General features: G+C 41.6%; 1 long non-coding RNA gene and 1 pseudogene across 1 annotated transcript; one reads left to right on the top strand and one right to left on the bottom strand.

The window, feature by feature from the left end:
• Positions 1-6215: 6215 nt before the first annotated feature.
• Positions 6216-7978, bottom strand: LOC139033958 (uncharacterized). Its single transcript, XR_011486431.1, has 2 exons — positions 6581-7978; positions 6216-6373 (listed from the first exon to the last, which is right to left on the bottom strand). It is a non-coding gene; the product is annotated as an uncharacterized lncRNA (long non-coding RNA).
• A 3482-nt stretch (positions 7979-11460) lies between these two features.
• On the top strand, positions 11461-13911 carry LOC110143550 (janus kinase and microtubule-interacting protein 2 pseudogene; annotated as a pseudogene).
• Positions 13912-14223: the final 312 nt, after the last annotated feature.

The raw sequence follows: 14223 nt of genomic DNA, 5'->3' as shown, positions 1-14223 counted from the left end.
CACAGGTACATTTATTGTCTCAATAATTATAAAAATAAATACATGGAAATACTCTTTATCCAACAATAAGAGAATGATGAAGTAAACTGTGGGAAATTCAATTGATAGAATATGATGCAATCAATAAAATTATTGTTTCTGTTCATACACTCAGTCATGTCCAACTCTTTGTGACCCCATGGACTGCAGCATGCCAGGCTTCCCTGTCCTTCACCACCTCCTGGAGCTTGCTCAAACTCATGTCCATTGAGTCGGTGATGCCATCCAACCATCTCATCATCTGTCATCCCCTTTTCCTCCTGCCTTCAAGCTTTCCTAACATGGGCTTTCTAATGAGTTGGCTCTTTGCCCCAGGTGGCCAAAGTATTGGAGCTTCAGTTTCAGCATCAGTCCTTCCAAAGAATATTCAGGATCAATTTCCTTCAGGATTGACTGGTTTGATCTCCTTTCAGTCCAAGAGTCTTCTCCAACATCACAGTTCAAAAGCATTAATTCTTAAGATAACTACCTGCACCCCCCACTGTAGAATGATGAAACTTAGAGATTAAAAATGGAAGACCCAGAGGGATCGGGTAGAGAGGGAGGTGGGAAGGGGAACCGAGATGGGGAACACATGTAAATCCATGGCTGATTCATGTCAATGTATGACAAAAACCAGTAAAATATTGTAAAGTAATTAGCCTCCTACTAATAAAAATAAATGAAAAAAAAAATCAGATGATGTTGTGTCCAATTAGAAAATTGTAAGATGGCCTTGGCTTTTTTGTCACTGTTTTGGAGATTTTCTTTCACTTTCTTATGGTAACAGAGTGCCTTTGATGAGGTTGGTGTCCTGTGCTGTTCCTACCTCTCCAACAGGAAAGTATCCAAGCCTGACCGTGACTGCCAAGCCATCTGCTAACAATGTCAAGGTTTAGCTCTTCTGTCAGCTGGGGGCAGTATTTCATACATTTCAAAGGCAGCTTTTGTCCTTCTCACAATAGGAGAATGCTAGCTCCAGGTGAACTGGATACCCACATCAAGAATCTATCTGATTGGAAGATATAAAAGGCTGTGTACAGGACATCTAACTTACTAAAAGTCTCTCAGCCAATATGTACAGAGACACTTTCCAATGAGCCTGGGATAAGGTAAGTCTTTTGTCAAGAATCCCTTTTCCCTAGAAAACACTTATTGACCACCAAATAAATTTTCTCTTTTCTTACTTTCTCACTGGACTATCCTCCTTTCCTGTGCACTTATTTTTTTCCCTTAAATATTGAATGTTAGAGTAGCATAATTTTTTTTCATGAAAAATTCCATATTTGACCTGTGTTTGAGGACTCAGTTTCACAGGCTGTGAGACTGTATTTTTCTTGCTTCTAATGTTTGACCTCTAGTAGATGAGGCTGGTGTAGAGGCTTGTGCAGGATTCCTGGCAGGAATACTATTTATGATTATTCAAAAGAAAATGAAGTAAGTATAAATCTAATAATATGTCTATAACACGTGAGTCCTAATGATTACAAAATGATAATAAAAGATGGGGCTCCCCTCATAGCTCAATAGTAAAGAATCTGCCTGCCAATGCAGAAGTTGCAGGTTCTATGCTTGGGTCAAGAAGATCCCCTGGAGAAGGAAGTAGAAACCCACTTTGGTATCCTTGCCTGGGAAATCCCATGGATAGAAGAACCTGGAGGACTGTAGTCTGTGGGGTCAAAAAGAGTCAGACGTTACTGAGCAACTTAACAACAACAGCAATAAAAATATATAAGAAGACTTCAATAAAGAGATAGATCAAGTTCATGGAATTTTGTCAATAGTCTCCAGTAGCATGATGTGGGCTTGTGAAATATTTAACAGTTCTCTTGTACTTCAGGAGGCATGTGTCTTAATCATTTATTCATATATCTTATTTAAAGGAAACTAACTTCTTTTGATTTGACAGGATGGGTTTCTTTAGAATGAACTGTAATAAGAAAAAAAAATACATTTGAATATGTATTAGGTCAGATTTTTGCAATGTAAAAGAAATTTGTCACAGAAAGATTGTGACCTTTACATTACAGTAAGGGTAAAAATTGAAGGCAAAGAAACTCAAGAATGTCCATGGAAACATGGAAGCAACCTAGATGCCCATCAGCAGATGAATGGATAAGAAAGCTGTGGTACATATACACAATGGAATATTACTCAGCCATTAAAAAGAATACATTTGAATCAGTTCTAATGAGATGGATAAAACTGGAGCCCATTATACAGAGTGAAGTAAGCCAGAAAGATAAACACCAATACAGTATACTAATGCATATATATGGAATTTAGAAAGATGGTAACGATAACCCTATATGCAAGACAGAAAAAGAGACAGCGGTGTATAGAACAGATTTTTGGACTCTATGGGAGAAGGTGAGGGTGGGATGATCTGAGAGAACAGCATCGAAACATGTATATTATCAAGTGTGAAACAGATTGCCAGTCCAGGTTGGATGCATGAGACAAGTGCTTGGGGCTGGTGCACTGGGATGACCCAGAGGGATGGGATGGGGAGGGAGGTGGGAGGGGGGTTCAGGATGGGGAACACATGTAAATCCATGGCTGATTCATGTCAATGTATGGCAAAAGCCACTACAATATTGTAAAGTAATTAGCCTCCAACTAATAAAAATAATTGGGGGGGGGAAGAATGTCCATGGAAGAACAGTTTTTAGAATTATTGGAGGAATATAGATGTCTACAGGTTTACAACTGATGTCATCATTAGTTTTGCTTTTTCCTGTTTTTTTTTTTTTTTTTTTAATATGAGAATGGGGCAGAAAATTAGTTGTTCAATGTATTAATGAGATAGGAGTTTGCCCCGGGGAAAACAACATATTCTTTCCCACTACTGTACTTTATTGTTCATTTTGAGTAGGGTTAGGAGGAGTAGTGACACCTCAAGCAGCTATGGATGTCACATTGTCCTTTCTGCTTCCACAAGAAAAAGGAAAAAACAAACTTGATTTGTCCTAGTAATTTGAAAACTTTGATCTAAAGTATTAGTTCCAAAATATTGTTTAAACGTTGTTTTTGCATCTTCCAAATTTGGCACAAATGGACTATTGAACCAGCATCTCTAAGTGACCTGGAAGTCGATTTCAGAAATTAGCCACTTTGCCATTAGTCGTGCTCATGGCACTGTGCTCCCTGAGACCCCATGGCAAGGTGAGATATCTGTTTAAATGAGTAGCCATTCTGAATCTGAATGTATACTCTCTTATAATTTCATTTGAACATCTTACTTGGATTTGTAGTCTTGTCTATAAAATGAATGATTTTTCATATAAGAAGCAGCTTATATTTTTTATCAATTCAATTCAAAGCAGTCAAAAAATTGTTATTATACAGTGCATCTTGCCTTATGTCCTTTCTACTTGGAGTTGATTCCATTTTTTAATCCAGTACTAATGAAGCTGCTAAGATGTTTTCCTTGTAACAACTGAAACATAGTTTTACATGCCTGATAGCTTGGTAGTTGTCAACCTCATGACCACATGGTTATTTTTGCCAACATCCCTACACTGGTTTCTGTTATCCTCACCCCATTTGTCATTTTATCTTCTGTGTTAATTGAAAAGAAACAATTCATTTTATCATTTTCTTGATTTGGTTTCAACAACTTCTATTTTCTTACACAGTTAACTGCCATCTTGTCATATCATAACATGTGGGATTTCTTGATCTATATTTCTAGTTTCTTGGGTTTTTTCCCATGGAGTTTTATGAGGACTCTCCAGTGTAATTGCCAAGGGCTGAGTCAGATCATTTTGACATATATCTTACAAAGATACAAAGGGAATACCTTGTGGCTTCAGAGAATGTTTTCAGCCTCATTTTAGGCTTTGCACTTAGTTGTTTTTAGCTACCTCTTAAAACCTCTTAAAAATGTTGATTTCAGCATGCAGTGCTAAAATTGTATTAGTCATTTCTGGGCAATCAGAAACAGAAGCAGCACTTGTCATTGTGGACACTGGTCACCTTTCATGATTTGTTACCCCATCGCCAAGGCAGACATCTGGGTTGGGTATCTTTTCAGGATAATTTGTTTCCAAGTCATCCATAGCTTCTACAGACTGAAAGAGAATTCACATGGCTCTTCATTCATGAGTAGTATTTCAGAGGATGGAGATGATGCTTCTTGCTTTGTTCTTCTCAAAGACGAATTAAAAAAAAAAAAACGAATTCTCTAAGAATGTGGTATTGCTTCTGGGTTTTCTTTTCTTTGAAACTTTGTGGTGACTGTATTTCCATGAGAAGTAAAGACAAAACATTTCTGAGGTTGGGGTGGACAAGGGCAGACAGTAAAAATTGGAAAATCATTTTAAAATGTTAAATTTTCAGTTTACCCATCAGCAGACCAATGGATAAGAAAGCTATGGTACATATACACAATGGAATATTACTCAGCCATTAAAAATAATACATTTGAATCAGTTCTAATGAGATGGATGAAACTGGAGCCCATTATACAGAGTGAAGTAAGCCAGAAAGATAAACACCAATACAGTATACTAACACATATATATGGAATTTTAAAAGAATCTATTAGATTGTTAAGACTCACAGGAAATGGGGGGGGGGGTCTTCTTTATAGATACATAAAAATCAAGCATTAAAAACTATCAGCAGTATTCCAAACAACCACAGTAAAATATCCCTCATCAGTTCACTTAGCCTTAAATGAAAATGAAATGTCAGTCAATCAGTCATGTCTGACTCTTTGTGATCCTGTGGACTGTGGCCTGCCAGGCTCCTCTGTTAATGGGATTTTCCAGGCAAGAATACTGAAGTGGATTGCCATTCCCTTCTCCAGGAATCTTCCAAGGGATCGAACCAAGGTATTAATTATTCCACTGGACTTTTGGTCAGCAGTTTCATGAAGTTGTTTCTTAACTAAAAAAAGTTCTGTAAATCTTGATCAACACACTGAAAAGATCTGAATATTGTTCAAGTAAGCACATTAGAAGCCTGTCCCCAAAAGTCTATTGTTTGGAGGGGAGTTTGGGGACTTTGAAGTGTCTGGTTCTGTGTTCTTCCATGGGGCTCAAAGGTGTTACTTCTTCAATTCTGCCCTCTAGCTGGTTGCAGGCCCTTTGGATAAGCATCAGAATAAAACAGAACTGCCTGTAGATGGATAGATACATTTTTTTTTGCTCATTTCACAACAGGTAAAATTGGAGTGGGGCATCCTAGGTGGCACAGTGGTAAAGACTCTGCCTGCCAATGCAGGAGATGCGGGTTCTATCTCCGGGTCGGAAGACCCCCTGGAGAAGGAAATGACAACCTACTCCACTATTCTTTCCTGGGAAATCCTGTAAACAGATGACCAGATGGGCTATAGTCCGTGGGGTTGCAAAAGAGTCAGCCAAAACTTAGCGGCTGAGCACACACAAAAAAATTGGACTGCATGGAAGTTGAGTAGCTTGCCCAGGGTCACAGAAGCATTAAGCAAAGAGTCAAGAATTCCCACCAGGAAACCTAGTTCCTATACTATTATCCCAAACAAGTAACTATAAGATGCATCACTACCACCTCCTACACACACACACACACACACATATGCTGGTGCTCTTGGCAAAGCCACTTACCTTCTGAGGAGCCCTCCCTGTTTTAAATGAAACCCTCCCTCTGGCATTTTGAGGTGCTGTTGTCAATGTGCCTGCCTCAAGTAAGCCCCGGGAGGCCCAAGATTTGAAGTTGTCTTGCCAAATATGCCTGGAACAAATTTATCTCCAAGGCCAATCTCTGTGAACGCCGAGACGCCAAGACAAGATCCCTGCTAGCCATGAGTTCCCTTTTGTACACATGAGAAAAAGTACTTCTTTGGTGGTGTGTGTGCTTTTTTTTTTTTTTTTTCATTTATTTTTATTAGTTGGAGGCTAATTACTTTACAATATTGTAGTGGTTTTTGTCATACATTGACATGAATTAGCCATGGATTTACATGTATTCCCCATCCCGATCCCCCCTCCCACCTCCCTCTCCACCCGATCCAACCCTATATGCAAAACAGAAAAAGAGACACAGATGTGTGTGTGCTTTTTTAAAATTTGTCTCATCTGTCCCTTCGGGGCTGAGACAGAGCCACCCCAACCCATGGAGATATTTCCACTTCCAAAATTCCAATTGGAGTATTTGGCTTAGAGACAGATAGTGAGGTTTACAACTGGCAGAAAATCAACCACACAGATCAACCATGCAGCTTGAAGAATTTAATGATGCTGTGCATACAGAAGTGTCAACAAGTCTTTACTTCTTGGAGGTAGAGTAGGTTTGCAGTGCTTCCTGTAGAGAAGCCAATGTCTTTATCATGTTGGCCTTATTTCCGTGATGAAAGGAGATTTCACAGAACTTTCTGAAAATACAACCCAGAAAATATAACAGGTCAATCTCAGCAGGGGTAGGGGTGGGGGTGGGGAAGGGTGGGGCTGCTCTGTAGTTCAGGGCAGAGCACAAGGTTCTCACACATTTGCAAGGCACTCTGAGGACTTCGCCTTTGCAAAGCACTCTGAAAATGCTTCGCTGCAGCATTTTCTTATCAGAGCTCAGGATCTGATCATACCTCCTCTAAAGTGTAAGGTTGATTCCATCCTGCCAAGGGATACATCTGGCCAGAGAGAGGGTCAGAAGGTAGGGCAGGTCACCCGTGACCCTGACAGGAGCAGTTTTGGTGAAGCTGTAGGGAAAAAGAAGAACATCACACACAAACAAACAAAACCAGACATTCATGTGGCTTCAAGGAAGAGACTAGGAGGAGTTAGTGAAGAGGGGATTATAGACAACTCTTTAGAAGATGTATTTTGTAAAAAGGAGTACCAAGATAGCTGAAAATTGTAATCAGTACAGAGAAATTGTGGTTAAAGGTGCTTAACCCAAAGGGATCCTTAATTTTAGTTCCAGACACTATTTTTTGTTAACTTATTTAGGAGTTAAATCAGATAGTTTGAAATCATTGGCTGTTTTATTCTCACTAGAGAGCCAAGGTCCTAGGTAATGAGCCAGGTGAGTTTGGATGGAATGGTTAATGATGGACCAGGAGCTCATGCAGGCACACAGAATCATTGAAAAGGGTGGGCCTGGGAGCCAACCTTCAGCTCTGAGTGGCACCTGCCCATTGGCAGCAGTAGTTCTGGTTCTAGGGGGGAGATACTTGAAATCAGACTGAGGAACTCGGGCTACACCAGGGCCCCACGGAAGGCACTGGGGATTGGAGCAGTGAGGAACCAGAGGAAGAACAAGAGGAAACAGGGGCAGGACCAGCTGGCTACTCCTGAACCAAGATCCTGAACAGAAGGAGGCAGAGCCAGCACCAGTGGTTGCTGATATCCAAGATCAGATCCACGTGTGATGGAGGAGGCACTGTTCCTGAGCAGATGGAGCTGGAGTCCCTGAAGGACTGGCCCTGAACTGTTTTATCTGCCTCTGCCAGCCCTGGGGCTTCATTTGCCAGACCCACCATTAGAAAACAAAGATGAAGGTGAGGAGTGAGCTACAGCATGGAGCAAACACAGTTCTGTTCCCATGGACCCGGGGTCCAGAACACACAGAACTGATGAAAAGGAGAATGGCTGGAGTACGTCTGTCTGCACCAGGGGTTCCTGCCTGGACTCAGAAGATTATCAGTTGTCCAGTGGGAAGATGTGGTACAGTAGGTCCTCCAAGCGAGGCAGAATGGCCTGCCTGGAAGTGACCATCCTTAGAGTGGCCGTATCTACCTGCATTCCAAACCAGAACCAGCACCATACTGAATACATCTTGGTTGAAATGTCCATCTCCATCTTCCCTATATATACGCCTATGGACTGTAACCTGCCAGGCTCCTCTGTCTGAGGGATTCTCCAGGCAAGAATACTGGAGTGGGTTGCCGTACCCTCCTCCAGGGAATCTTCCTGACCCAGGGATCAAACCAGAGTCTTTTTAAGTCTCTCATATGGCAGGCAGGTTCTTTATCACTTGTACCACCAAGGAAGCATATATACATATATATATATATATATATATATATATATATGTGTAATCCTAAATACCCAATCTATCTCCCTCCTCTCCCCCCACTCTTCCCCCTGGTAATCATAAGTTTGTTCTCTGAGTTTGTATGTTTCTCTTTTATAAATAAGTTTCATTTGTATCATTTTTTAGATTCCACATACAAGAAATATCATGTGATATTTGTCTTTCTTTGCCTTACTTACTTTACTTAATATGATAATCTCTAGTTCCATCCATATTGCTGCAAATGGCATTTGGATTGACAGAGGTTCATGACATTGTACAGGAGACAGGGATCAAGACCATCCCCAAGAAACAGAAATGCAAAAAAGCAAAATGGCTGTCTGAGGAGGAAGTGAAAAGCAAAGGAGAAAAGGAAAGGCATACCCATTTGAATGCAGAGTTCCAAAGAATAGCAAGGAGAGATAAGAAAGCCTTCCTCAGTGATCAATGCAAAGAAATAGAACAATCCAAACAATAGAGTGGGAAAGACTAGAGATCTCTTCAAGAAAATTAGAGATACAAAGGGAACATTTCATGCAAAGAAGGGCTCAATAAAGGACAGAAATGGTATGGACCTAAGAGAAGCAGAAGATATTAAGAAGAGGTGGCAAGAATACACAGAAGAACTGTACAAAAAAGATCTTCACGACCCAGATAATCATGATGGTGTGATCACTCACACTCACCTAGAGCCAGACATCCTGGAATGTGAAGTCAAGTGGGCCTTAGGAAGCATCACTACGAACAAAGCTAGTGGAGGTGATGGAATTCCAGTTGAGCTATTTCAAATCCTAAAAGATGATGCTGTGAAAGTGCTGCACTCAATATGCCAGCAAATTTGGAAAACTCAGCAGTGCCACAGGACTGGAAAAGGTCAGTTTTCATTTCAATCTCAAAGAAAGGCAATGCCAAAGAATGCTCAAACTACTGCACAATTGCACTCATCTCACACGCTAGTAAAGTAATGCTCAAAATTCTCCAAGCCAGGCTTCAGCAATATGTGAACCATGAACTTCCAGATGTTCAAGCTGGTTTCTTAGAAAAGGCAGAGGAACCAGAGATCAAATTGCCAACATCCACTGGATCATTGAAAAAGCAAGAGAGTTCCAGAAAAACATCTATTTCTGCTTTATTGACTATGCCAAAACCTTTGACTGTGTGGATCACAACAAACTGTGGAAAATTCTTCAAGAGACAGGAATACCAGACCACCTGACCTGCCTCTTGAGAAACCTGTATGCAGGTCAGGAAGCAACAGTTAGAACTGGTCATGGAACAACAGACTGGTTCCAAATAGGAAAAGGAGTATGTCAAGGCTGTATATTGTCACCCTGCTTATTTAACTTCTATGCAGAGTACATCATGAGAAATGCTGGGCTGGATGAAGCACAAGCTGGAATCAAGATTGCCGGGAGAAATATCAATAATCTCAGATATGCAGATGACACCACTCTTATGGCAGAAAGTGAAGAAGAACTAAAGAGCTTCTTGATGAAAGTGAAAGAGGAGAGTGAAAAAGTTGGCTTAAAGCTCAACATTCAGAAAACTAAGATCATGGCATCCGGTCCCATCACTTCATGGCAAACAGATGGGGAAACAGTGGAAACAGTGGCTATTTTTCTGGGCTCCAAAATCACTGCAGATGGTGATTGCAGCCATGAAATTAAAAGAGGCTTACTCCTTGGAAGGAAGGTTATGACCAACCTAGATAGCATATTAAAAAGCAGAGACATTGCTTTGCCAACAATGGTCCGTCTAGTCAAAGCTATGGTTTTTCCAGTAGTCACGTATGGATGTGAGAGTTGGACATAAAGAAAGCTGAGTGCCTAAGAACTGATGCTTTTGAACTGTGGTGTTGGAGAAGATTCTTGAGAGTCCCTTGGATGGCAAGGAGATCCAACTAGTCCATCCTAAAGGAGATCAGTTCTGGGTGTTCATTGGAAGGACTGATGTTGAAGCTAAAACTCCAATACTTTGGCCACCTAATTCAAAAAGCTGACTCATTTGAAAAGACCCTGATGCTGGGAAAGATTGAGGGCAGGAGGAGAAGGGGACGACAGAGGATGAGATGGTTAGATGGCATCACCAACTCAGTGGACATGGGTTTGGGTAGACTCTGGCAGTTGGTGATGGACAGGGAGGCCTGGCGTGCTGTGATTCATGGGGTCACAAAGAGTTGGACATGACTGAGGGACTGAACTGAACTGAATACAATACACCTCCAAAGGAAGGGATTCAAAATGACAAGCTTTTTGTTAGATACCTTGACTTTACATTGTTCTCTTTTTTCCCCAGCTGTCATTCCTGCTGTGTAGTCTTGTGTTCCACCCTAGGAATGTTTTCATCCCTTACTTCTAGTCTACCATTTATAGTTTGTGAACTATTCAAATAATCAAACCCATCAGAATTGTGCATAATGTAACTATGTAACTGATTTTGAACCAGGATCAGAATGGTACACACTTCTGAATAGTACTTATTATTAATAGCTTTATTCTGAGCATGTTTCAGCAGGTCTTTATCAAATTAATAAATTCTTTGATGGACTTATGTATTATTCATATACTTTATTCTTAACTCTATTAATGAGGTTTTTCTCTCAGTTATATTAATTAGCATAATGTTTAATTTTTGAGTTGTACTCTGTCCCCCATGATGAAATGCATCATGTGTGAGAGCAGAGTATATCAGGAGATTTTCCCTGTGGAAGACTCAGCCAATGCGGTTCTATCATTGCTCTGTCACAAACAAAGCTGCAAAGTACATTACTGGACCGGTGCTTATTCTGAGAATTTCTTTCCAGTAGAAAACTACAAGTTTATAGAATATGCACATTCTTAAACTTTATTAGATATCAACAAATTTTTCTTAAAAGACGTTGTAGCAATTTATATTTTCATTAGCCAATAATGAGAATTCTGGAAAATTATTTGCCACTGACACCTCAAGTACTGGGCTTCCCTGGTAGTTCAACAGTAAAGAATCTGCCTGCCAATGCAGGAGAGGCAAACTCGATCCCTGGGTCAGGAAGATCTACCTAGAGAAGGAAATGGCAACCTACTCCAGTATGCTTGCCTGGGAAATCCCATGGACAGAGGATCCTGTAGCCCATAGTCCATGGGGTCTCAAAAGAGTTGGACATGACTTAACAAATAAACAACAACCACCTCAAACATTGCCTCTCTTTTTATTTCACTTATTTCTTATGTAATTCTTATTAAAAGTTTTCTGGCATCTTCTCATTCTATCTTCCAAGTCTTTCAAGTGTCTGACATTTTTAAAATCTCTTTATTATCCTCAGCTTTGATTTACAGTACTTTAATTACCCCTTCAGTTTAATCAGCTATTTATTTGATTTATTAAAAAGTTAATAGATTGTTCATTTCTAAAAGTTCCATTATTTTAAAAATGTGAAATCAAGGTCTCACAGCTGGAGTCTGGTCCGGCAATTAAGTCTATGAAATCTCCTTGCAGAGCTCACCCCATCCTCCGAGAGGGAGGAGGCCAAGTGGTGATGCTGCTGCTTCTGCCGCTTCGACTGCTGATCCTCCAGGGAGGGCTGGAAGGGTGGTTCCTATTAGCACCGTCGCCAACCAGAGAGGGAGGGGAAGAAATCCCGGCAGCCGCTGCTGATGTTGGGTTCGGAGGCTGCATCCGACTCGGTCACAAGGAAAATGGATTCAGTTTGCATCTCTCCTTCCTTTCAACAGTTTCTCCGGCTCTCAGCATGGGCTTCCAGGGCAGTGGCTGAGGAGACCTCCCCGATGGGCAACACGCCGCAGTAGCTGCTGAGCTGTCGCACCCAGGAGAAGCCGCAGGAACATGGCAGCCCCTGCTTGAGAGGAATTCAACACCAACAGACTCCATTCAGAAAGGAATAATGTCCAAGAAGGGGCGGAATAGGGCGAGAAGCCCGAGGCGCTCATTGTCGCCCTTCAAGCTGCCAACGAAGACCTCAGGACCAAGCTCACAGACATCCAGATAGAGCTGCATCAGGAGAAGTCCAAGGTATCTAAACTCGAACGAGAGACGACTCAAGAAGCCAAGAGGATCCGCGAGCTGGAGCGGCGCAAGCACACGGTCCTGGTGACGGAGCTCAAAGCCAAGCTCCACGAGGAGCAGATGAAGGAGCTGCAGGCCGTGCGGGAGAACCTCATCAAGCAGCACGAGCAGGAGATGGCCCGGACAGTGAAGGTGCGGGACGGCGAGATCCAGAGGCTCAAGTCGGCGCTGTGCGCACTCCGGAACGGCAGCAGCAACGAAGTAAGGACAGCGCTCACCATCGAGGCCCGTGAAACTGTTCAATGCCGAGCGCCTTAAGCTCTTACAGGAGATTGCGGACCTGAAAATGGCCAAGAAGCAGGTGGACGAGGCGCTGAGCAACATGACTTGGATGAGAGTTTGGCAGCTGAAGAATCAGAACTAAGATTCCGAAAATTAACAAAAGAATACCAGGCTCTCCAAAGAGCATTCGCCCTCCTGCAGGAGCAGATTGCAGGCATCACTGATGCTGAAAGAGAAGCCAAGGCTCAAGAACAACTCCAGGCCGAGGTGCTAAGGTATAAAGCCAAAATAAAGATCTGGAAGCGACTCTGGCTCAGAAAGGGCAGGATTCACACTGGGTAGAAGATAAACAACTTTTCATTAAGAGAAACCAGGAGCTCTTAGAAAAGATAGAAAAACAAGAGGCAGAAAATCACCGGCTCCAACAGGACCTACAGGATGCCAGAGACCATAATGAGCTGCTGGAGTTTTGAAACCTAGAACTAAAAGAAAGAGAGAGACGACCCCCTCCATTTAATCTGCAAATTCACCCATTCTCAGACGGTGTCAGTGCTCTCCAGATCTACTATATGAAAGAAGGTGTCAAGGATGTGAATATATCTGATCTCATAAAGCAGCTTGATATCTTAGGTGATAATGGGAATTTAAGAAATGAAGAGCAAGTGGCTATAATTCAGGCCAGCGCTGTGCTGTCCCTGCCAGAAAAGTGGATCCAGCAAATTGAAGGAGCAGAGGCTTCCCTGCATCAGAAAATGAAGGAATTGGACAGTGACATGGCACAATTCTGCAAAATCAAAGGCTATCTGGAGGAAGAGCTAGACTACAGGAAACAAGCCCTTGACCAAGCATATATGAGAATCCAGGAACTAGAAGCAACTTTGTACAATGCTCTGCAGCAAGAAACTGTTATTAAATTTGGTGAATTATTAAGTGAAAAGCAGCAGGAGGAGCTGAGGACAGCAGTGGAAAAGTTACGGCGGCAGATGCTGAGGAAGAGCAGAGAGTACGATTGTCAGATTCTCCAGGAGAGGGTGGAGCCCATCAGAGAATTCGTGATTTAGAAGATAAAACAGACATTCAGAAAAGACAAAGGACCTAGATGAAAAGAGAAACCGAAAACACAGATAAGACCGCAGAAAAGCAAATACTTCTAAACCTTCAAAGATGGCAGAAATGTTTACAGCAGTGAAAGGGAGATCAAAAGCTAAGACCCATCCTGTAGCCAGGACTACACCTGTGTATAAAGGGGCTGGCATCGAGTGAACAGGCAGGAAGAGTTACTGACTGGAGGAGGGAGAGGTGGTGGGAGATGGTAGAGCTGAAGGATCATCAGCAATAGGAGCTGGAGGGCAAACTGCAGCTTCACTAACACCTGACATTCATGGCACAAGTTCTGGTTCCTTGCTGGACACAATTCTCTCTTCCCTCTTAAAAAAAAAAAAAAAAACAGTTCAGTGTTGTCTGGGTAGTAATTCTTCTTTTCTTATCATAGATGATCTGGTAGTGCTTGATTTCATTCTGAATGGCTGCTACAACCTTCATGTCCCATTCTACATTTGGGTCCATATTATTAAAAACTAACAGTGTCTCCTCAAATAAAGAAAAAACCTCTTGCCATTTTCTGGGTCATGAATCTCTTCTTTTCTTAAGTTACTTCTTGTTGTCTCTCTTCAACCTTACTCCGGGCCTCCAGTTCTATCAGGTCTTCAGTGCGTGTTGACATCTTTGAAAGTTCACAACTTAATAGTTCATTTGCAGGGTAGTTACTGTAATGTAAAATTAGCTCTTTTAAACCAAACAATTTAGTGGTATGAAGTATATTCACAATGTTATACAACCACTGTCTCTATTTCCAAAAGGTTTTAATCACCTCAAGAAGAAACCTCATACCCAATAAGAAGTTACTTCTCATTCTCCACCAGGATATCC

This window comes from Odocoileus virginianus, unplaced genomic scaffold (assembly GCF_023699985.2).
Source record: "Odocoileus virginianus isolate 20LAN1187 ecotype Illinois unplaced genomic scaffold, Ovbor_1.2 Unplaced_Contig_11, whole genome shotgun sequence".
Taxonomy (NCBI): Eukaryota; Metazoa; Chordata; class Mammalia; order Artiodactyla; family Cervidae; genus Odocoileus; species Odocoileus virginianus.
The sequence above is the reverse complement of the archived record's forward strand: the minus strand, read 5'-3'. Positions and strand labels throughout refer to the sequence as shown.